This window comes from Penaeus chinensis, chromosome 4 (assembly GCF_019202785.1).
Source record: "Penaeus chinensis breed Huanghai No. 1 chromosome 4, ASM1920278v2, whole genome shotgun sequence".
Taxonomy (NCBI): Eukaryota; Metazoa; Arthropoda; class Malacostraca; order Decapoda; family Penaeidae; genus Penaeus; species Penaeus chinensis.
The window spans coordinates 40,642,025-40,657,024 of record NC_061822.1 but is presented as its reverse complement, the minus strand read 5'-3'; the positions used below and the strand labels follow the sequence as shown (position 1 = coordinate 40,657,024).

The following is a 15,000-nucleotide window of genomic DNA, read 5'->3' as shown; positions in this document are numbered from 1 at the left end:
GGTGATAATAATAATAATTACAATAATAATTATAATAATAATAATAATAATAATAATTATTATTATTATTATTATTATTATTATTATTATTATAATTATAATTATAATTATAATTATAATTATAATTATAATTATAATTATAATTATAATAATAATAATAATAATAATAATAATAATAATAATAATATTAATAATAATAATAATAATAACAGTAATGACAACAGTAATAACAACAATAATGATAATAATAATAGTGACAATGATCCACCTACTTTCGTTCTTAACCTCCCCCTCTGGAAAGTCGTGTAAATTATAAATTGCTGCTGCCACTTTATCAAGGTCAGTTCTAATAAAATATTGATATTATTACCTCGACATCGCCACCACCACTCAAGACTTTGGGTGGAAGGAAACCCAGAAAAAACCCATTTTTGACTTACCTAATTCAAATTTGAGTAGCATGACTTAGCCCATTAACCCCGGAATTTAAGTTTGGTTAGTGGCCATTAACGCGGGATTGTTGGCGCAGTTTCCCCTGTATGCGCCCGGCTCGTTCTGTAGTTTGCGGACATCATTAGGCACCTAAAATCTTATATTTTGATATCATTTGAGAAACCATGAAAATTTGAAGGTTTCTCTTCACTTTAGGTGTAACTGAAAATTTCACTTTGGGTGTAGACAAAAAGTTACACAATACAAATAATGGCGTTACTGTCGGAGAAACACAAGACCTGTCTGAGGAATCGTTATGATACGCCACTCGGTCCCCAACACTCATGGCATGATATCGATATATCTATCTGTCTGTCTATAAACTTATATATACACATTTCATTTTCTCTCTCTGTCTCCCTTAACAGGTATGTCCTTTCTTCTCAACTTATCTTTTGAGAGATAATTCAATCTGTGAACAATGGTCCACCGGCGATCTCAATGCCACAGCTGTCTGAAAGTTATCCAACAAAAACTGGTAAGCGTAATAAAACTGCTTTATCATTAAATCTCCAAATCACAAAATACGAGCAATTCATCATCAGTGTTATACCTACGTTTATCATAAACATTTCCATTATAATAATCAGTGAGCGAAGCGAAGTGTATATATATATATATATATTTATATATACAGACACATTCATATATATATGTGTGTGTGTGTGTGTGTGTGTGTGTGTGTGTGTGTGTGTGTGTGTGTGTGTGTGTGTGTGTGTGTGTGTGTGTGTGTGTGTGTGTGTGTGTGTGTGTGTGTGTTTTGTTTGTGTGTGTGTGTGCAGACACACACATACATATGTATGTGTGTGTGTGTGAACAGACAGTTGAAGTATTCATGAAGTATGTGTATGTCTGGATAACCTTTAAAAATACATTTAAAATTTATTGTTACTGGTGATGTTGATTTTTTTTTTTTTTTTTGGGGGGGGGGGAAGGGTGAGAGTAAAGGTCAACGAGATTTAATGAAGGTCGTCGAATGAAAAGTAGCAATGATGACGTCACAGGCTATCTGTTTTACGGTGTGATCTCTGGACAGTTCTTTAACGCCTTTAGACGCTTTGCCTTGTTATTCTCTCTCTCTCTCTCTCTCTCTCTCTCTCTCTCTCTCTCTCTCTCTCTCTCTCTCTCTCTCTCTCTCTCTCTCTCTCTATCTATCTATCTATCTATCTATCTATCGCTCTCTCTATCTCTCTCAATCCGTCTGATTTGTTGTTGTGTGTATGTATGTGTATGTGTATATGAATGTGAATGTGAATATGTATGCGCGCGCGCGCTCGTGTGTGTGTGTGTGTGTGTGTGTGTGTGTGTGTGTGTGTGTATGTGTGTGTGTGTGTGTGTGTGTGTGTGTGTGTGTGTGTGTGTGTATGTGTATGTGTGTGTGTACATGTATCACAATAAACGATCATAACAATTAGTCATCAGTTTCCCAAATCATGACAACACTTACACAACAGACAAGAATGAATGAAACGAGATCTAAAAAAACGAGATATCAACAAAGAAAAGGGAAAAAACAACAGAATCAGAATGCTCTTGTCGTTGACCTCGGCTGAAGACAGCATCAAGGTCAGGAGGACCAATTACTGGCCTTGTTATCTCTTGCAGCTGTACAGATTGAGTGCTGGGTGCACGGCCAAACGGGAGCTTCCGAGGCTTGTGTAAAGGTGTCGAATTGGTGAGTTGCGTGCGAGAAAAAAATGGTAAGGAGGATGATGGTGATGATGGTGGTGGTGATGATAATAATGATGATGGTGACGGTGATGGTAATGATGATGATGATGTCATCATCATCATCATCATGGTAATGACGATGATGATGATGATGGTGATGGTGAGGATGATGGTGATGATTATGGTGGTGATGATGATAATAATGACGATGGTGATGATAATGACGGTGGTGGTTATGATAATGATTATAGTATTAATAAAATAGTACTGATAAAAAAAAAATGATCGCGGTGTTTCCAATAATAATGATAATAATGATAAGGATGATATTTATAAAAATAATGCTAATAATGAGGGCGAATAAGACGGTGATGATGATAATGATAATACTAATACCGAATAATGATAATGATGATATCAATAACTTCAATAATAATTATAACAATTATAGTAATGAAAATAATAATAATGATAGTAATAATAATAATAACAACAATAATAAAAATAATAACTATAATAATAATAATAAAAGAGATAATACTACTAATAGCGATGATGATAATAATAAAAAAAATGATAATAGCAATAATAATGATAATGAAAATAATAATAGTTATTATAATGATAAAGATAATAATATTAATAACACTAATAATAATAATGATATTGATAATAGAAATGATGATAAGGATAATAATGATCATAAGAAAAGTGATAATAATGATGATAATAACAATAATAGCAATTATAATGACAATAATAACAATAATGATAATAATAATAATTATTATAATAATAATTATGATAGAATAGTAGTAATGATAATAATAATGATAATAATAATAATAATAATAATAATAACAACAGCAATAATGATTGCACTAATAATAATAGTAATGATAATAATGAAAAATAATTGAAATTGATAATATTGATAATAACAATAATGAAAAAAAAATATATAAATGAATAGTAATGATGATAATGATGATGATGATAATGATAGTAACAATAAAAGTAATAATAACAATAATGATAATGTTAGTGATGATAACAATAATAATGGTAAGTATAATGATAATAGTAGTAATGATAATAATAGTATTAATGATAACAATAATAATGATAAAAACAACAAGAATAACAATAATAATAATAATAATAATAATAATAATGATAATAATAATAATGATAATAATAAAAAAATAATGAGAATAATAATAATAATAATAATAATAATAATGAGAATAATAATAATAATTATTATTAATATTATTGTTATAATAAGGACCATAACAATAACACCAACAACAACAATAACAATAATGATAATAATAGCAACAATAACAACAATAATAATGATAATGATGATGATAAACGTAAGTGACTGAAAGAGGTACACAAAATACTCAAGATCAGCTGGGGCATACAAAAGGAGACATAGGAAGAGAGAGGGATGGCTGCAAGGTGTATGTAATGGCCTCTGGCCCTCGTTCTCTCTCTCTCTCTCTCTCTCTCTCTCTCTCTCTCTCTCTCTCTCTCTCTCTCTCTCTCTCTCTCTCTCTCTCTCTCTCTCTCTCTCTCTCTCTCTCTCTCTCTGAATAATGAAATTGTTTGGGAGAGTAACCTCTGTTGCCACTCAGTGAATTCTGATAGTTATAGACTATTGTATTATACGTACAGTGTATTTTTTGTGCGAAGTCGCAAGAAGATTTATTGTATTAAAGTCGCTCAAAAAAAATTGCTTATTGCGACTGGTAGCTTGAATTTAATTTAATATTTTTTCTGTAATAATTTTATAAGGGAAAAAAAATTGTTGAGGGTTAACTTGCCTGAGTTGGCCCTTTTTAGCTACTCGTGTGATTGCCAAGACTTGTTGGCAATGTTATGCATTTCTTGTGTTCTGTTTACTATATTTTATCTTTCTGTTGTTTTCCATTTCCATTATTTCATTATTCATTCCATTATTTATTGTTTTCCTCCTCCTTTTATTTTACTGTTGACACCACAATAGAATATCTATCCCAGTCTTTCATGTTGCTTATTTATTATAATTGATTAAACTCTCTCTTTGTGACCCTTATTCATGGTGAAATTACATGTTCTCAATTTTTCGTGTGCTTTCGAATGCATTGTTATGCTACATTTCTTTGATGTGCGATCCTGAACTAATTAATTTTGTTCAGTCCGCTTTCAAAACACACTTATTTCATTAAACGTGAATATATATATGTATGTATGTATTTGTATGTGTATTATATATATACACACACACACACACACACACATATATATATACATAAATATATATGTATATGCACACACACACACACACACACACACACACACACACACACACACACACACACACACACACACACCACACATACACACACACACACACACACATATATATATATATATATATATATATGTGTGTGTGTGTGTGTGTGTGTGTGTGTGTGTGTGTATACATAGGTGTGTGTGTGTGTGTATAGATATAAACATATATATATATATATATATATATATATATATATTCCTTTAAAAAAAAATAATGTTATATTTTCACTCTTGTGATCTCAGGTAATTTTCATTTTAAGGTTTCACCAAAGCGTGGATGAAAGCGGATGGTAGTGGATGAGAAGGAGGTAAATGGGCGAGATGGAGAGAGGGAAAGAGGGAAAGATCGAGAGAGAGAGAGAGAGAGAGAGAGAGAGAGAGAGAGAGAGAGAGAGAGAGAGAGAGAGAGAGAGAGAGAGAGAGAGGGAAAGAGAGAGAGAGAGAGAGAGAGAGAGAGAGAGAGAGAGAGAGAGAGAGAGAGAGAGAGAGATAGATAGATAGATAGATAGATAGATAGATAGATAGATAGATAGATAGATAGATATATAGATAGATAGAGAGAGACAAACAAATAGACAGACAATTGGACAGAAAAGAGGGAACCGGATAAACATATTACTGTTAGAACCTATTCCATATACTTCTCTCCCTATGTCATCTAATTCTCACTTCATCCTCCTCTCCCTCTTTCTGAAATGCCAAACAACATATACATATATAAAGTGACGAACACTGCCCAGTAATCGTTCACAAAGTCTAGCCACCAAAATTCAACCTCAGTCTAGAATTTCTCTGCATCATTACCGTCTGGGTCAAAGTGTTTATAAAAGATTTTTCATTTCATTTTCAAAATTTATGAGTATTACAGACACGTGAGAGTAAATTATAACATGTTTATAAAAATTGCGAAGTGACAATTGACTTGATCAAATTGTGGCTGTTGCAGGAAACATCGATAGTTTGGATAGTTTGTTTGTAATAAAGATAGTAATAAATGTTATCTAATGTAAATACTCAGTTATATGTACTTATTGCTGATAATTTTGCATCACAACTATGATTTATGAATTTACTGAACGCGAGTTCACACACACACACACACACACACACACACACACACACACACACACACACACACACACACACACACACACACACACACACACACACACACACACACACACACACACATATATATATATATATATATCATATATATACATATATATGTATATGTATGTATATATATGTATATATATTTATTTATTTATCTATTTATTACCGTGGATGTCGTGGTGTGTGTTGTATAGCTTTGATGTTCGAATGCATAAGATTCCGATATCTATCATACATATTTCCACACAATATACATAATCAAACACACGTATGCATACACACAAAAATATATATCGAAATATATACATACGTAGAGTAATCTAAAGATACATATTTTAAATGAAAAAAACAAACCCCCAAAAATTCATAATTGAAACTCGAACGCGTCTCTCGGTCACTCCCTCGCCGCTTCTAAGAGAGAATGACGGTCTCCGTTCCTCTTCCCTCAAATTTTGTGATTTTATGGGTGTAAGTTCCTTTACTCGTGTGTAAATTACTTTTTCAGTATGGTATTGGTTATGATCGGCCATTAGGAGAGGTTTTTTTTATTTTTTTAAAGTGAAGTAGCCAGGATTTAAGATAGCGTATAGTGAGACCACGTGATGGGGTTTCATCTCGGGTCGTAATAATTGTGCTTTAGTAAATGCAACGATCATCTGGATATCCATAACTATTTTAACTTAAATTGAAATAATTTTATCTTGTTTGTGGTTTAGATTGGAATCTGTTGTTCTTATAAATGAAAATCTGGTTTATAAGTACGTGAGAGAAGTCTTGCTTCTGTAGACTTTTATTCTTTATTTACATAGACCATATGAACTCTTTTCTAAGTAGTCTTGTCAGATAAACTATAAATTCCCTCCCAGCTGAAGGAAACCATACTATTTTGCTCTTATTTGACCGGCAGTTTTAACGGTCCTGAACACGTGGCCGGTTCTCCATATGGGTGTTCAGTGTTTAAATTTGGTTTCATTTTTGTGAGGAATATTTGGTTTGAACTTCATGTGTTATCTCCCTAGTTTATATCCAATTATTATATTCATCTTATGGACTATGACTATGGAAATTACTCGAAGATTTTATAATGTAAGGATAAAATGTATTGACTTGACTGTACTTGTAATTAGTCTACTTGATATAATTTTGGTTAATGTTACCAAGAGTGATGCACTGAGATTGAAGGAAAGGAACACTACCATCTTGTAAAGCATGAGAAAGCGTAATTAAGAGCTCTGGTACAGCTGCAGAGGCCATCTATTTACTGCGAAAAAATGAAAATAGCTGCTGAACATTACCGCTCGGACTAGCTGCACAACATCCTCATGCAGCTAGAGTTCTTAATGTCCTGTTTTCTTCAAGTAGGCATGATGTTCTAAAAAAGGGGGGTGGAGGTTACATTTCTTCCCCTGTCTTAGGTTTCGACTTTGGGTTCACGTGATAGCCTGGAGGGTGCGTCACACTTGCTAACAAATGCTTTGTTTAATATAAAACTACAGCATTAAATTATATATGTAATTAATCAGTAAATTATTTATTCTTTCAGATATCGTTTGATGCCATCGTAACCTTGGTGCCTAAATTCCTGTAAAATGGTAAGTGTGCTTTTTACGTAAAAGGCTAAGAATATTGTTACAATCAAATTTTGTAATATTGAAACTATCATTTAGGTATATATGTAAACTGAATTTTGAGGTCTGATAATAGTAAATTTAAAAGGTAATGGTTTTGCTATGCAATTATACAATATCATATCGGTTTTACCTTTTGGATTGGGTTCGTGAAATTTCACAAAATGGATAATTTTTACTGCCCTTCATTGGAACTTTTTTTTAATGGGTAGAAAGTCCATTAATTGTTGCATAAATTGAAAGTTCACATTTTAGTTTTATCCATTTGTTAAACAAAACTGTCCTAAACTCTCAAGAATGGGGAATATCTTTAATACAGTTCTTGATATTGATCTGTTGTGAATTTGTCCTGTACACATTTAACTTGGTATTCCATATTTGTAATCAGATTGAAAGGTAATGTCCAGCATTTGAATAACTTCATTATTATGATGAGTAAAACCCTCTTGGTCCGTGTTTATGATTTAAATGATTCTGCTAAAGAGGTCTGACTTTTTTTAACTTTTTCATAAAGATAAATTTTTATGCACATGTTGTAGTGAAAATATTTCTCTTGCAGGAGCTGGTGTGGTTTCCTTGTCAACATGACTTGTGTGGAAGAAATTGTGCTTCAATAGGTAAGTCCCCCTTTTTTTTAAATTGTTAAAACCCTTCTCCCCCTGTTGTTTCTAAGGTGATGAGTAAACCCTCTTGGTCCGTGTTTATGATCTTAATGATTCTGCTAAAGAGGTCTGATAACCACTTGGGATGGGAAAAAAGTGATCAATGTTATTCATAATTATTAACTTTTTTTTTTCTTTACAGAAAAGTGTCCTGATCTTGCTATCAAGTTTTGAAGGATATTTACTATGGTAAGTTTTTCTTTGTCAGTGTATTAGTCTAAAGGTGAATATTTTACTGATCATTATTGAATTGGATCCTTCATTTTAAAATTCTTGAGCATTTTTCTATATCCAATCTTTTCTCAAATGTAAAATTGGTAAAGTAGCCTAAATGTATTTTATTCCTTTTTATCACTATAATTAAACAAAAATTAAATCTTGCTTTTATTATGCAAGTTGCGTTCTGTATCTCCAAGTTAACATTCTTGTTTCTTTGGTCGTAAGGACGCTAGATCAAAATTCAGGCTACTTATCGTTGGAGATTAAGCTCCTTAGCTGGTCTTCAGGTTTATGCCGGAACATTTGATCATGCACATTCATAGCTAGTCATTGACTCTGTATTTCATGTTAGATAATGGTTCACTTCCCTTTTCCAGGCTCTCGGTTTCCAGGCTGATATTGGTCAGTGAATATGACTATGGCTTTGAAGGTAAATATTGCTTTTGTGCTTGGTATACTTCTAAATTATTAGTGTTTAGATTGGCACATTATGTACAGGATGAAAACCTTTTTATTCAGAGCATTGGGTTATGAAAACCATGATTACTTTTTGACACCTGAAATATTCATTTTTTGGAAGTATCTCTTGGAATTTGGCAAAATTTTAAGCATTTTTTATTTTTTTCAGATGGGACGAAAGGAAATGTGCAAGCAGGATTGGCATGTCTTTAAATTGATAAAAGGTATGTTCTTGTTGATATGGGAACTGATTATATTATTATAAACTTGCTACATACAAAATCCAATTTGATTTGAAAAATAAAGTGATTGTTTTTCAAGGTGAATTTATGAAGCTGCATTTATGATGAGTAAATCCTCTTGGTCCGTGTTTATGATCTAAATGATTCTGTCAAGAGGTCTGACTGTTGTCAAAAGCTATGAAGATTGCAAAATTTTCTGCATGTATTGTAATAAAACTTTATTTTTGTAGGAAACTGGTGAGGTTTCAAGGCTAGCAACATGTCCTGCTTGAAAGATGTCCAGGGCTTGTGGTCATATTGGTAAGTTGTCACGAATTTATATAGTTTTGGTTATTTCTAAAGTGATGAGTAAAACCCTCTTGGTCCGTGTTTATGATCTAAATGATTCTGTTAAGAGGTCTGAAATTTAAAAACTTTAGAGAAGATAAATTTTTATGCACATGTTGTAGTGAAAATGTTTCTCTTGCAGGAGCTGGTGTGGCTTCCTTGTCAACATGAATTGTGTGGAAGGTTTAAGGAATTGTGCTTCAAAAGGTAAGTCCTCCTTTTTATTTTTTAAAAACCCTCCTCCCCCTGTTTCTAAGGTGATGAGTAAACCCTCTTGGTCCGTGTTTATGATCTAAATGATTCTGTTAAGAGGTCTGAAATTTAAGAAATATGTATGCACTATACATTGATGATAATTGATAATTAATGAATGGCTCTTTTTTTCACAGAAGCACAAGGCTTGTCAGGATCTGGATGTGCAGTTTTAAAGTTGCCTTTGGTAAGTTTGCCCAAATTAATATACAAAAGTTTGTAAATATTCTTATGAAGTTCAGCATTTTACTATGTGCTTAAAAGCCATTTAATATAGTATACACTAAAGTTGCCACATTGTGAATTGTAAAATTAAGTAGCATATGCTTTGTTACAAAGCTAAGTATCCATACTTAAGTTTGTATATAGAATCGGCTACATGTTTGATACAAGTTTGTTTTCGGCGTTCTGTATCTCCAAGTTAGCATTCTTGTTTCTTTGGTCGTAAGGACGCTAGATCAAAATCCAGGCTACTTATCGTTGGAGATTAGCTCCTTAGCTGGTCTTCAGGTTTATGCCGGAACAATTTGATCAAACACCACCTTGCTAGTCTTGACACTGAATTGCACATTAAAACATCTTTTTATTTATTTTTCCAGGTATTTGAAGACCACTGGCTGATGGTATTGACCAGTGACCATAACCATAAGTTAAAGGTACGACCTCATTTTTGTATTGCATATAAACTTGGAATTCCATGAGAATGTAGATTATGGCACATTGTGTACAGGATGAAAACCTTTTTTTCAGAGCATTGGGTTATGAAAACCATGATTACGTTTTGACATCTGAAATCCTTATTGTAGAAATTATCTCTGTGAATCTCGCTCAAGTCTTAATGTGTTGTGTGTTCTTTTTTCAGATGGATTGAAAGAAAATAAGCAGGCAGAGCTGGCTGGCATCACTCTCAACCTTCAAAAAGTGCTTCCAGGTAGGCTTTTTTTTTTTTTTCTTTCTTCGGTTAGCAACTTTGCAGTTATTCTTGTGTATAGCACAAGATTTTGAAAAGTTATTTGGAGTGTTTATATAACTGATTATATTTGTTGGACAACTGATGTTTTGCTAGTTTGTTTAATAAGTAAATATTTCCTTCAGTTACAGAGGTGACTTGTGCTTTGATGGTTAGAGAAGACTTCTGTTCTATAGGTAAGTAGTGGTCCCTTCCACCACTAGTTGCCAATTAATGGTCAGAAACATTTTTCAAAAACTCCCTTGTTTTTTTGTTTAATTTTCATAATCCATGAAAGTAAAGATCATTCAACCCCCAAAACTTTCACATGATGAAAACCTTTTTTTCAGAGCATTGGGTTATGATAACCATGATTACTATTTTGACACCTGAGAGAGAATGAAATATAAATAGATTACAACAGCTAGGATAATTTCTAATGTTCAATTTTTTTTTTTTTCTTCAGAATGGCCCAGAAGTAGCGGTTAAGTTACCACCAGTGATTGCAAATAAACATTGATCTGACTATGAATTTATCTTATCCTTTTTAAATGTATAGGACATTTGTAAGGATCATTACTTTAGAAAGGTCCTAAATGATCTTCAGGAATAAATAAAAACCTCTTGTAATTACTTGAATGGATCAAAGATAACCACAGATAACCACAGAGGTGGTCTGTAGTTCTTGTACGGCGGTGTAATATTTAATGTATTTAATGCTCTGATTTTGTCAATGTTATGGAATTTTACTTGTATATTGCTGTCGTGGTTGTTTGTCACTGCACTTTTGTCTTCATAACTTTTTGCCACGTTAGGTTAATCCTAAGGGCAAGTCGGTTCAACCAACTTTACTGAAAAGGCCGAGGCCATCCCCACAACGGTCAAGCTTAGCCGAAATCTTACCAGATCCCGATGAGCGTAAAGGTCGTTGGGATTCAGCTCGATGCACCATGCCTAGAAAACGGTAATGGCAGTTTTCTTGAATAATATGCCGTCTGACCGCTGACTTGGTAAATAGTTTAAAGGGACATTTTTGGTTGGAGACCTAATTTTGATATGAAACCAATATGTAATAAATGAACTTGGCAGACCTGAATACCTCCGAATTTAGAGGTGAGATTAAGTAGATTCCCAGCCATTCGAGACCTTTAGACACCAGGCTTAAGTTGTTAAAGCAAAGGTTCCTTTATGTGGAGAAGGCTGTCAAGCGGACTGAGGGCAACAAGACTTGATATTGCCAGACTTGAAATTCTTCAGTTAGGGAAGAGATATTTTTGTCAAAGAGCTAACCTCTTAGTCCGTACGGTTTGATTAACGATAAGACTGAATAAGGACTCCTATTACGAAAGCAGTCCGCCGGACGTATTTTCGCTCGTGTAAACGGGGCAAACCAAATCTGAATCGAAGGTTGGATTTTTCTTTACAAGCTCCCCAACCCCTTGCTCGTTGTCGTGGCCGAGCTTTTCCTTCTCATCACCTGTCCACTTACCCCAATCGGTAACTCCGGTTTACCCTTTTTCGCCACAATACTTTAATCCTATTACTGTATGACTGGCATATTGTTTTTATTTTGACCATTTACCATTCTGGACAATCACAAGCATCAGCTTATGAACCAAAAAACTTCTTACCCAAGCCCCACCCTATCGTTAGATTTTGAATACGCCGCTAATGACCTTAGACTTTTTCAGTTAATGAACTTGGAGTGGATAGTTGATGTGTGTACATCGCACTGAATCAGTTTCTTGTATACAGAAATGGGGGGGGGGGGGGGGGGGGGGGGTCAGCAGAGCGATGACTCAGGGTGTTTAAAAGGGAACTCACAAACGGATGAAGTGAGAGTTTTATAAGGGCAACACCGAAGGTCTGGTAACGGGAACGTCCTTCGAAGTAGGTTCCCAAAGTGGGCTGTTGTGCTTCCCTGGGGGCCGGTGAAGCAAAAGGGGGTGGTAGAGGGGGGGAGGGGCGACAGCCAATACTGCTAAATAAATTGGTTTACTAAAAGCTTAGTTTGTGAAATATAGTTTTTTAACATTAAAAAAAAAAGAAAGTTTGGGAACCATTGACTTTAACCAGTGGTTCCAAACTTTCCCAGACTACCGCCGCCTTGGCTTCCACTTGGATTCCTAGCGGTCTCCTCCCCTCTTACACATATGCGAACAACCTTTTTTTATATGCTTCGTATTGAAATCAAGATTAAATAGAGACGCATTTCACAAATACAACCTCATTTAGTGTACTAATTTATTCAGTTTTAGCTGTCGACCACTACCGCAACCCCAGATCTTTCTAGAAACCACATTGGAAACATTGCCTTAGACGAATACGTCGGTGGGTAAAGGGAGACAGAACTTCTCAGGGAGCGAGTTTCCTCTGATGGTAAGCGTGGATGTCAAGATGTGAGCTGGGAGTGCGCATCTAATCTCATCATGGTCACAGGCGAGACACCGCTAACACGGTCGATGAAGTTCCGAGACTGATGGAGGTCAGCGGGAGAATAAGTGCTCGGAAAATGAGGGGGGGTCTGCGTTAACCAGGAAGCAAGATGGTCGGTCCCAGATTCCCGGGAGAGGATAATGGGGCGCATAGGCATGTCTGGCAGTGGCTCAATGACCACGGATAACCCATAGAAACGTGAATGGGAGAGTTGATAACCCTGAGCCATTGCAGAGGTTCGCCCCAGGGAAACACGATGCTGTGTCAGGAAAGTGGTCGCCATGTGTTTTCTGCACAGGGATCCTTTTTTTGTCATCTTTTTAATTAGAATTATGATAGGGTGGCTCTATTTCAAAACATTATTTCGTATATGCCGAAGAAATACATCAGCTGATTGATGGCCTACCCTATTAAGAACGTTCCAAGATTTCCAACTATCTAAATATCTAAAATTTTCTACGTTTCACTTGTGTTAGGGTTTAATGTTTTCTTGTTTTATAATAAAAAAAAACCAATCCCTTGCCCGTTGTCGTCGTGGGGGGGGGGGGGGGGGGGCTTAGGAGGCGGAGACTGGGACCCAATGTTGGGGAACTCCCCAACCTTGGGACTCGGCCCTCGACTCAACAAATTTGCATGGTCTTTTTTTTCCCCTCCTACTTTTTCGTTTCTGTCCCTTCACCAACCCCTTCTACTATCCACTTCCTAAGGTGTAAGATCCGTGCTGAAAGGATGAAAGGCTGACTTTGTGCCACTCCTGAACGGCCTGAGGGAGCCATGGGCATGGTATTCCCCTGCTTTAGTTGTCTAGCCCTTACCCCTCAAGGGACCCTGAGGGGGGACTGTTTCTCTCCCCAACATACTCCAAGCTTACCATGGCCAACAATGAAGATTTTATACCATTATTAGATAGCACATTTATTTTGCTTTTAACCATTAACCATTAACCATACACCACCATAGAGGCAATGAGGCTTGCCTCTTCATCAAATAGCTCCACCAATTCAAACTCGCCCGATTCCCTGAGCCCAGGCTCTCCTTTGACCACGGCTCTGAACACTACAACTAATACCCCCTCCTCAATGCCTACTGGTACAGTATCCACCCTAATCAACACCCCAGGAGACATTTCTACTCCCAACATGCTCAACTTCAACAACTATACCCCCACAACCTTCTTCATCAACCACCCCATCCTCCCTTATTACTACCTTACAAACTTATTGTCCACCTCCCCATAACACTACCTTCCTCAACACTACTCCCTCTTCCACACGCCCCCGTCCTTCTACTAGCCCCATCTCTACAAAATTCTTAAATACTCTATTTAGCCCAGCCAAATGGGACCGATTTTTCGTGATCCCTCCCACAGCTGCTCCCACTTTCTGCTTTGACAACCTGTTTTCATTCCTCTAATGCATAAACACCCTTCACTTGATCTAACCCCTATACATTACCTTACCTGACCTTAACCCATTTACTCGTCAATTCCTTTGCCCAGCTTTGACAACTAATCACTAACTCAACCACCCTTCACTACCATTTACTATAGTGCTACATGACCTTAGATGTCTAGCACATTTATTTTGCTTTTAACCATTAACCATTATAATAAAAAGTACAGATCATAACTCTTACGTTAATTATTATCCACTTCCTTTAACATTAGCTTGTTATAAAAGGAATTTATTTGGAAAAAAAACTCGACTTGGGTAGTTTGAAAATGCAAGTTATATTTACTGTGTATATGCAGTGCTCATAAACCTCAGCATATGAAGATGTGTTGTTGCTAATTTACAGCATACATTCCTACATTACACTGTATACGTTGCCCCTATACACAGCATTCATGGAAATCGGCAACACACACAAAACGATTTACACTTCTTTCCAAACACTTTTAATTCAAAAACATTTACATCCAATCAGCATTTGTTTTTTCTTTAATTTCCCCCCAAAACGCTTTGCACTCTAGTTCAGTGTATTTCTTTTTCCCTCCCCTTTTCGATAGATACGCATTTTTAAAAAGTTCCCTGATCTTGTCTTTCCTTAAACCCTTTACTACTACTCGCCACGCCACTTACTAGCGTATCGCACTACCTTGGGTTAAACATCGAATAATCGCTCACTGTCACATCAAAAATGCCCAATAGCTCTTTTATACGAAAGGGCAATGTTGAGTCTAGCTTGAAAACAGGTGAATATTT

At 35.3% G+C, this 15,000-nt stretch overlaps 1 long non-coding RNA gene across 1 annotated transcript; it reads left to right on the top strand.

The window, feature by feature from the left end:
• Positions 1 to 5,985: 5,985 nt before the first annotated feature.
• LOC125047035 lies at positions 5,986 to 10,885 on the top strand. Its single transcript, XR_007116698.1, has 13 exons — positions 5,986 to 6,090; positions 7,166 to 7,214; positions 7,810 to 7,867; positions 8,055 to 8,101; positions 8,509 to 8,561; positions 8,760 to 8,814; positions 9,063 to 9,132; positions 9,302 to 9,366; positions 9,549 to 9,598; positions 10,011 to 10,067; positions 10,274 to 10,342; positions 10,507 to 10,557; positions 10,827 to 10,885. It is a non-coding gene; the product is annotated as an uncharacterized LOC125047035 (long non-coding RNA).
• The last annotated feature ends 4,115 nt before the right edge of the window (positions 10,886 to 15,000 follow it).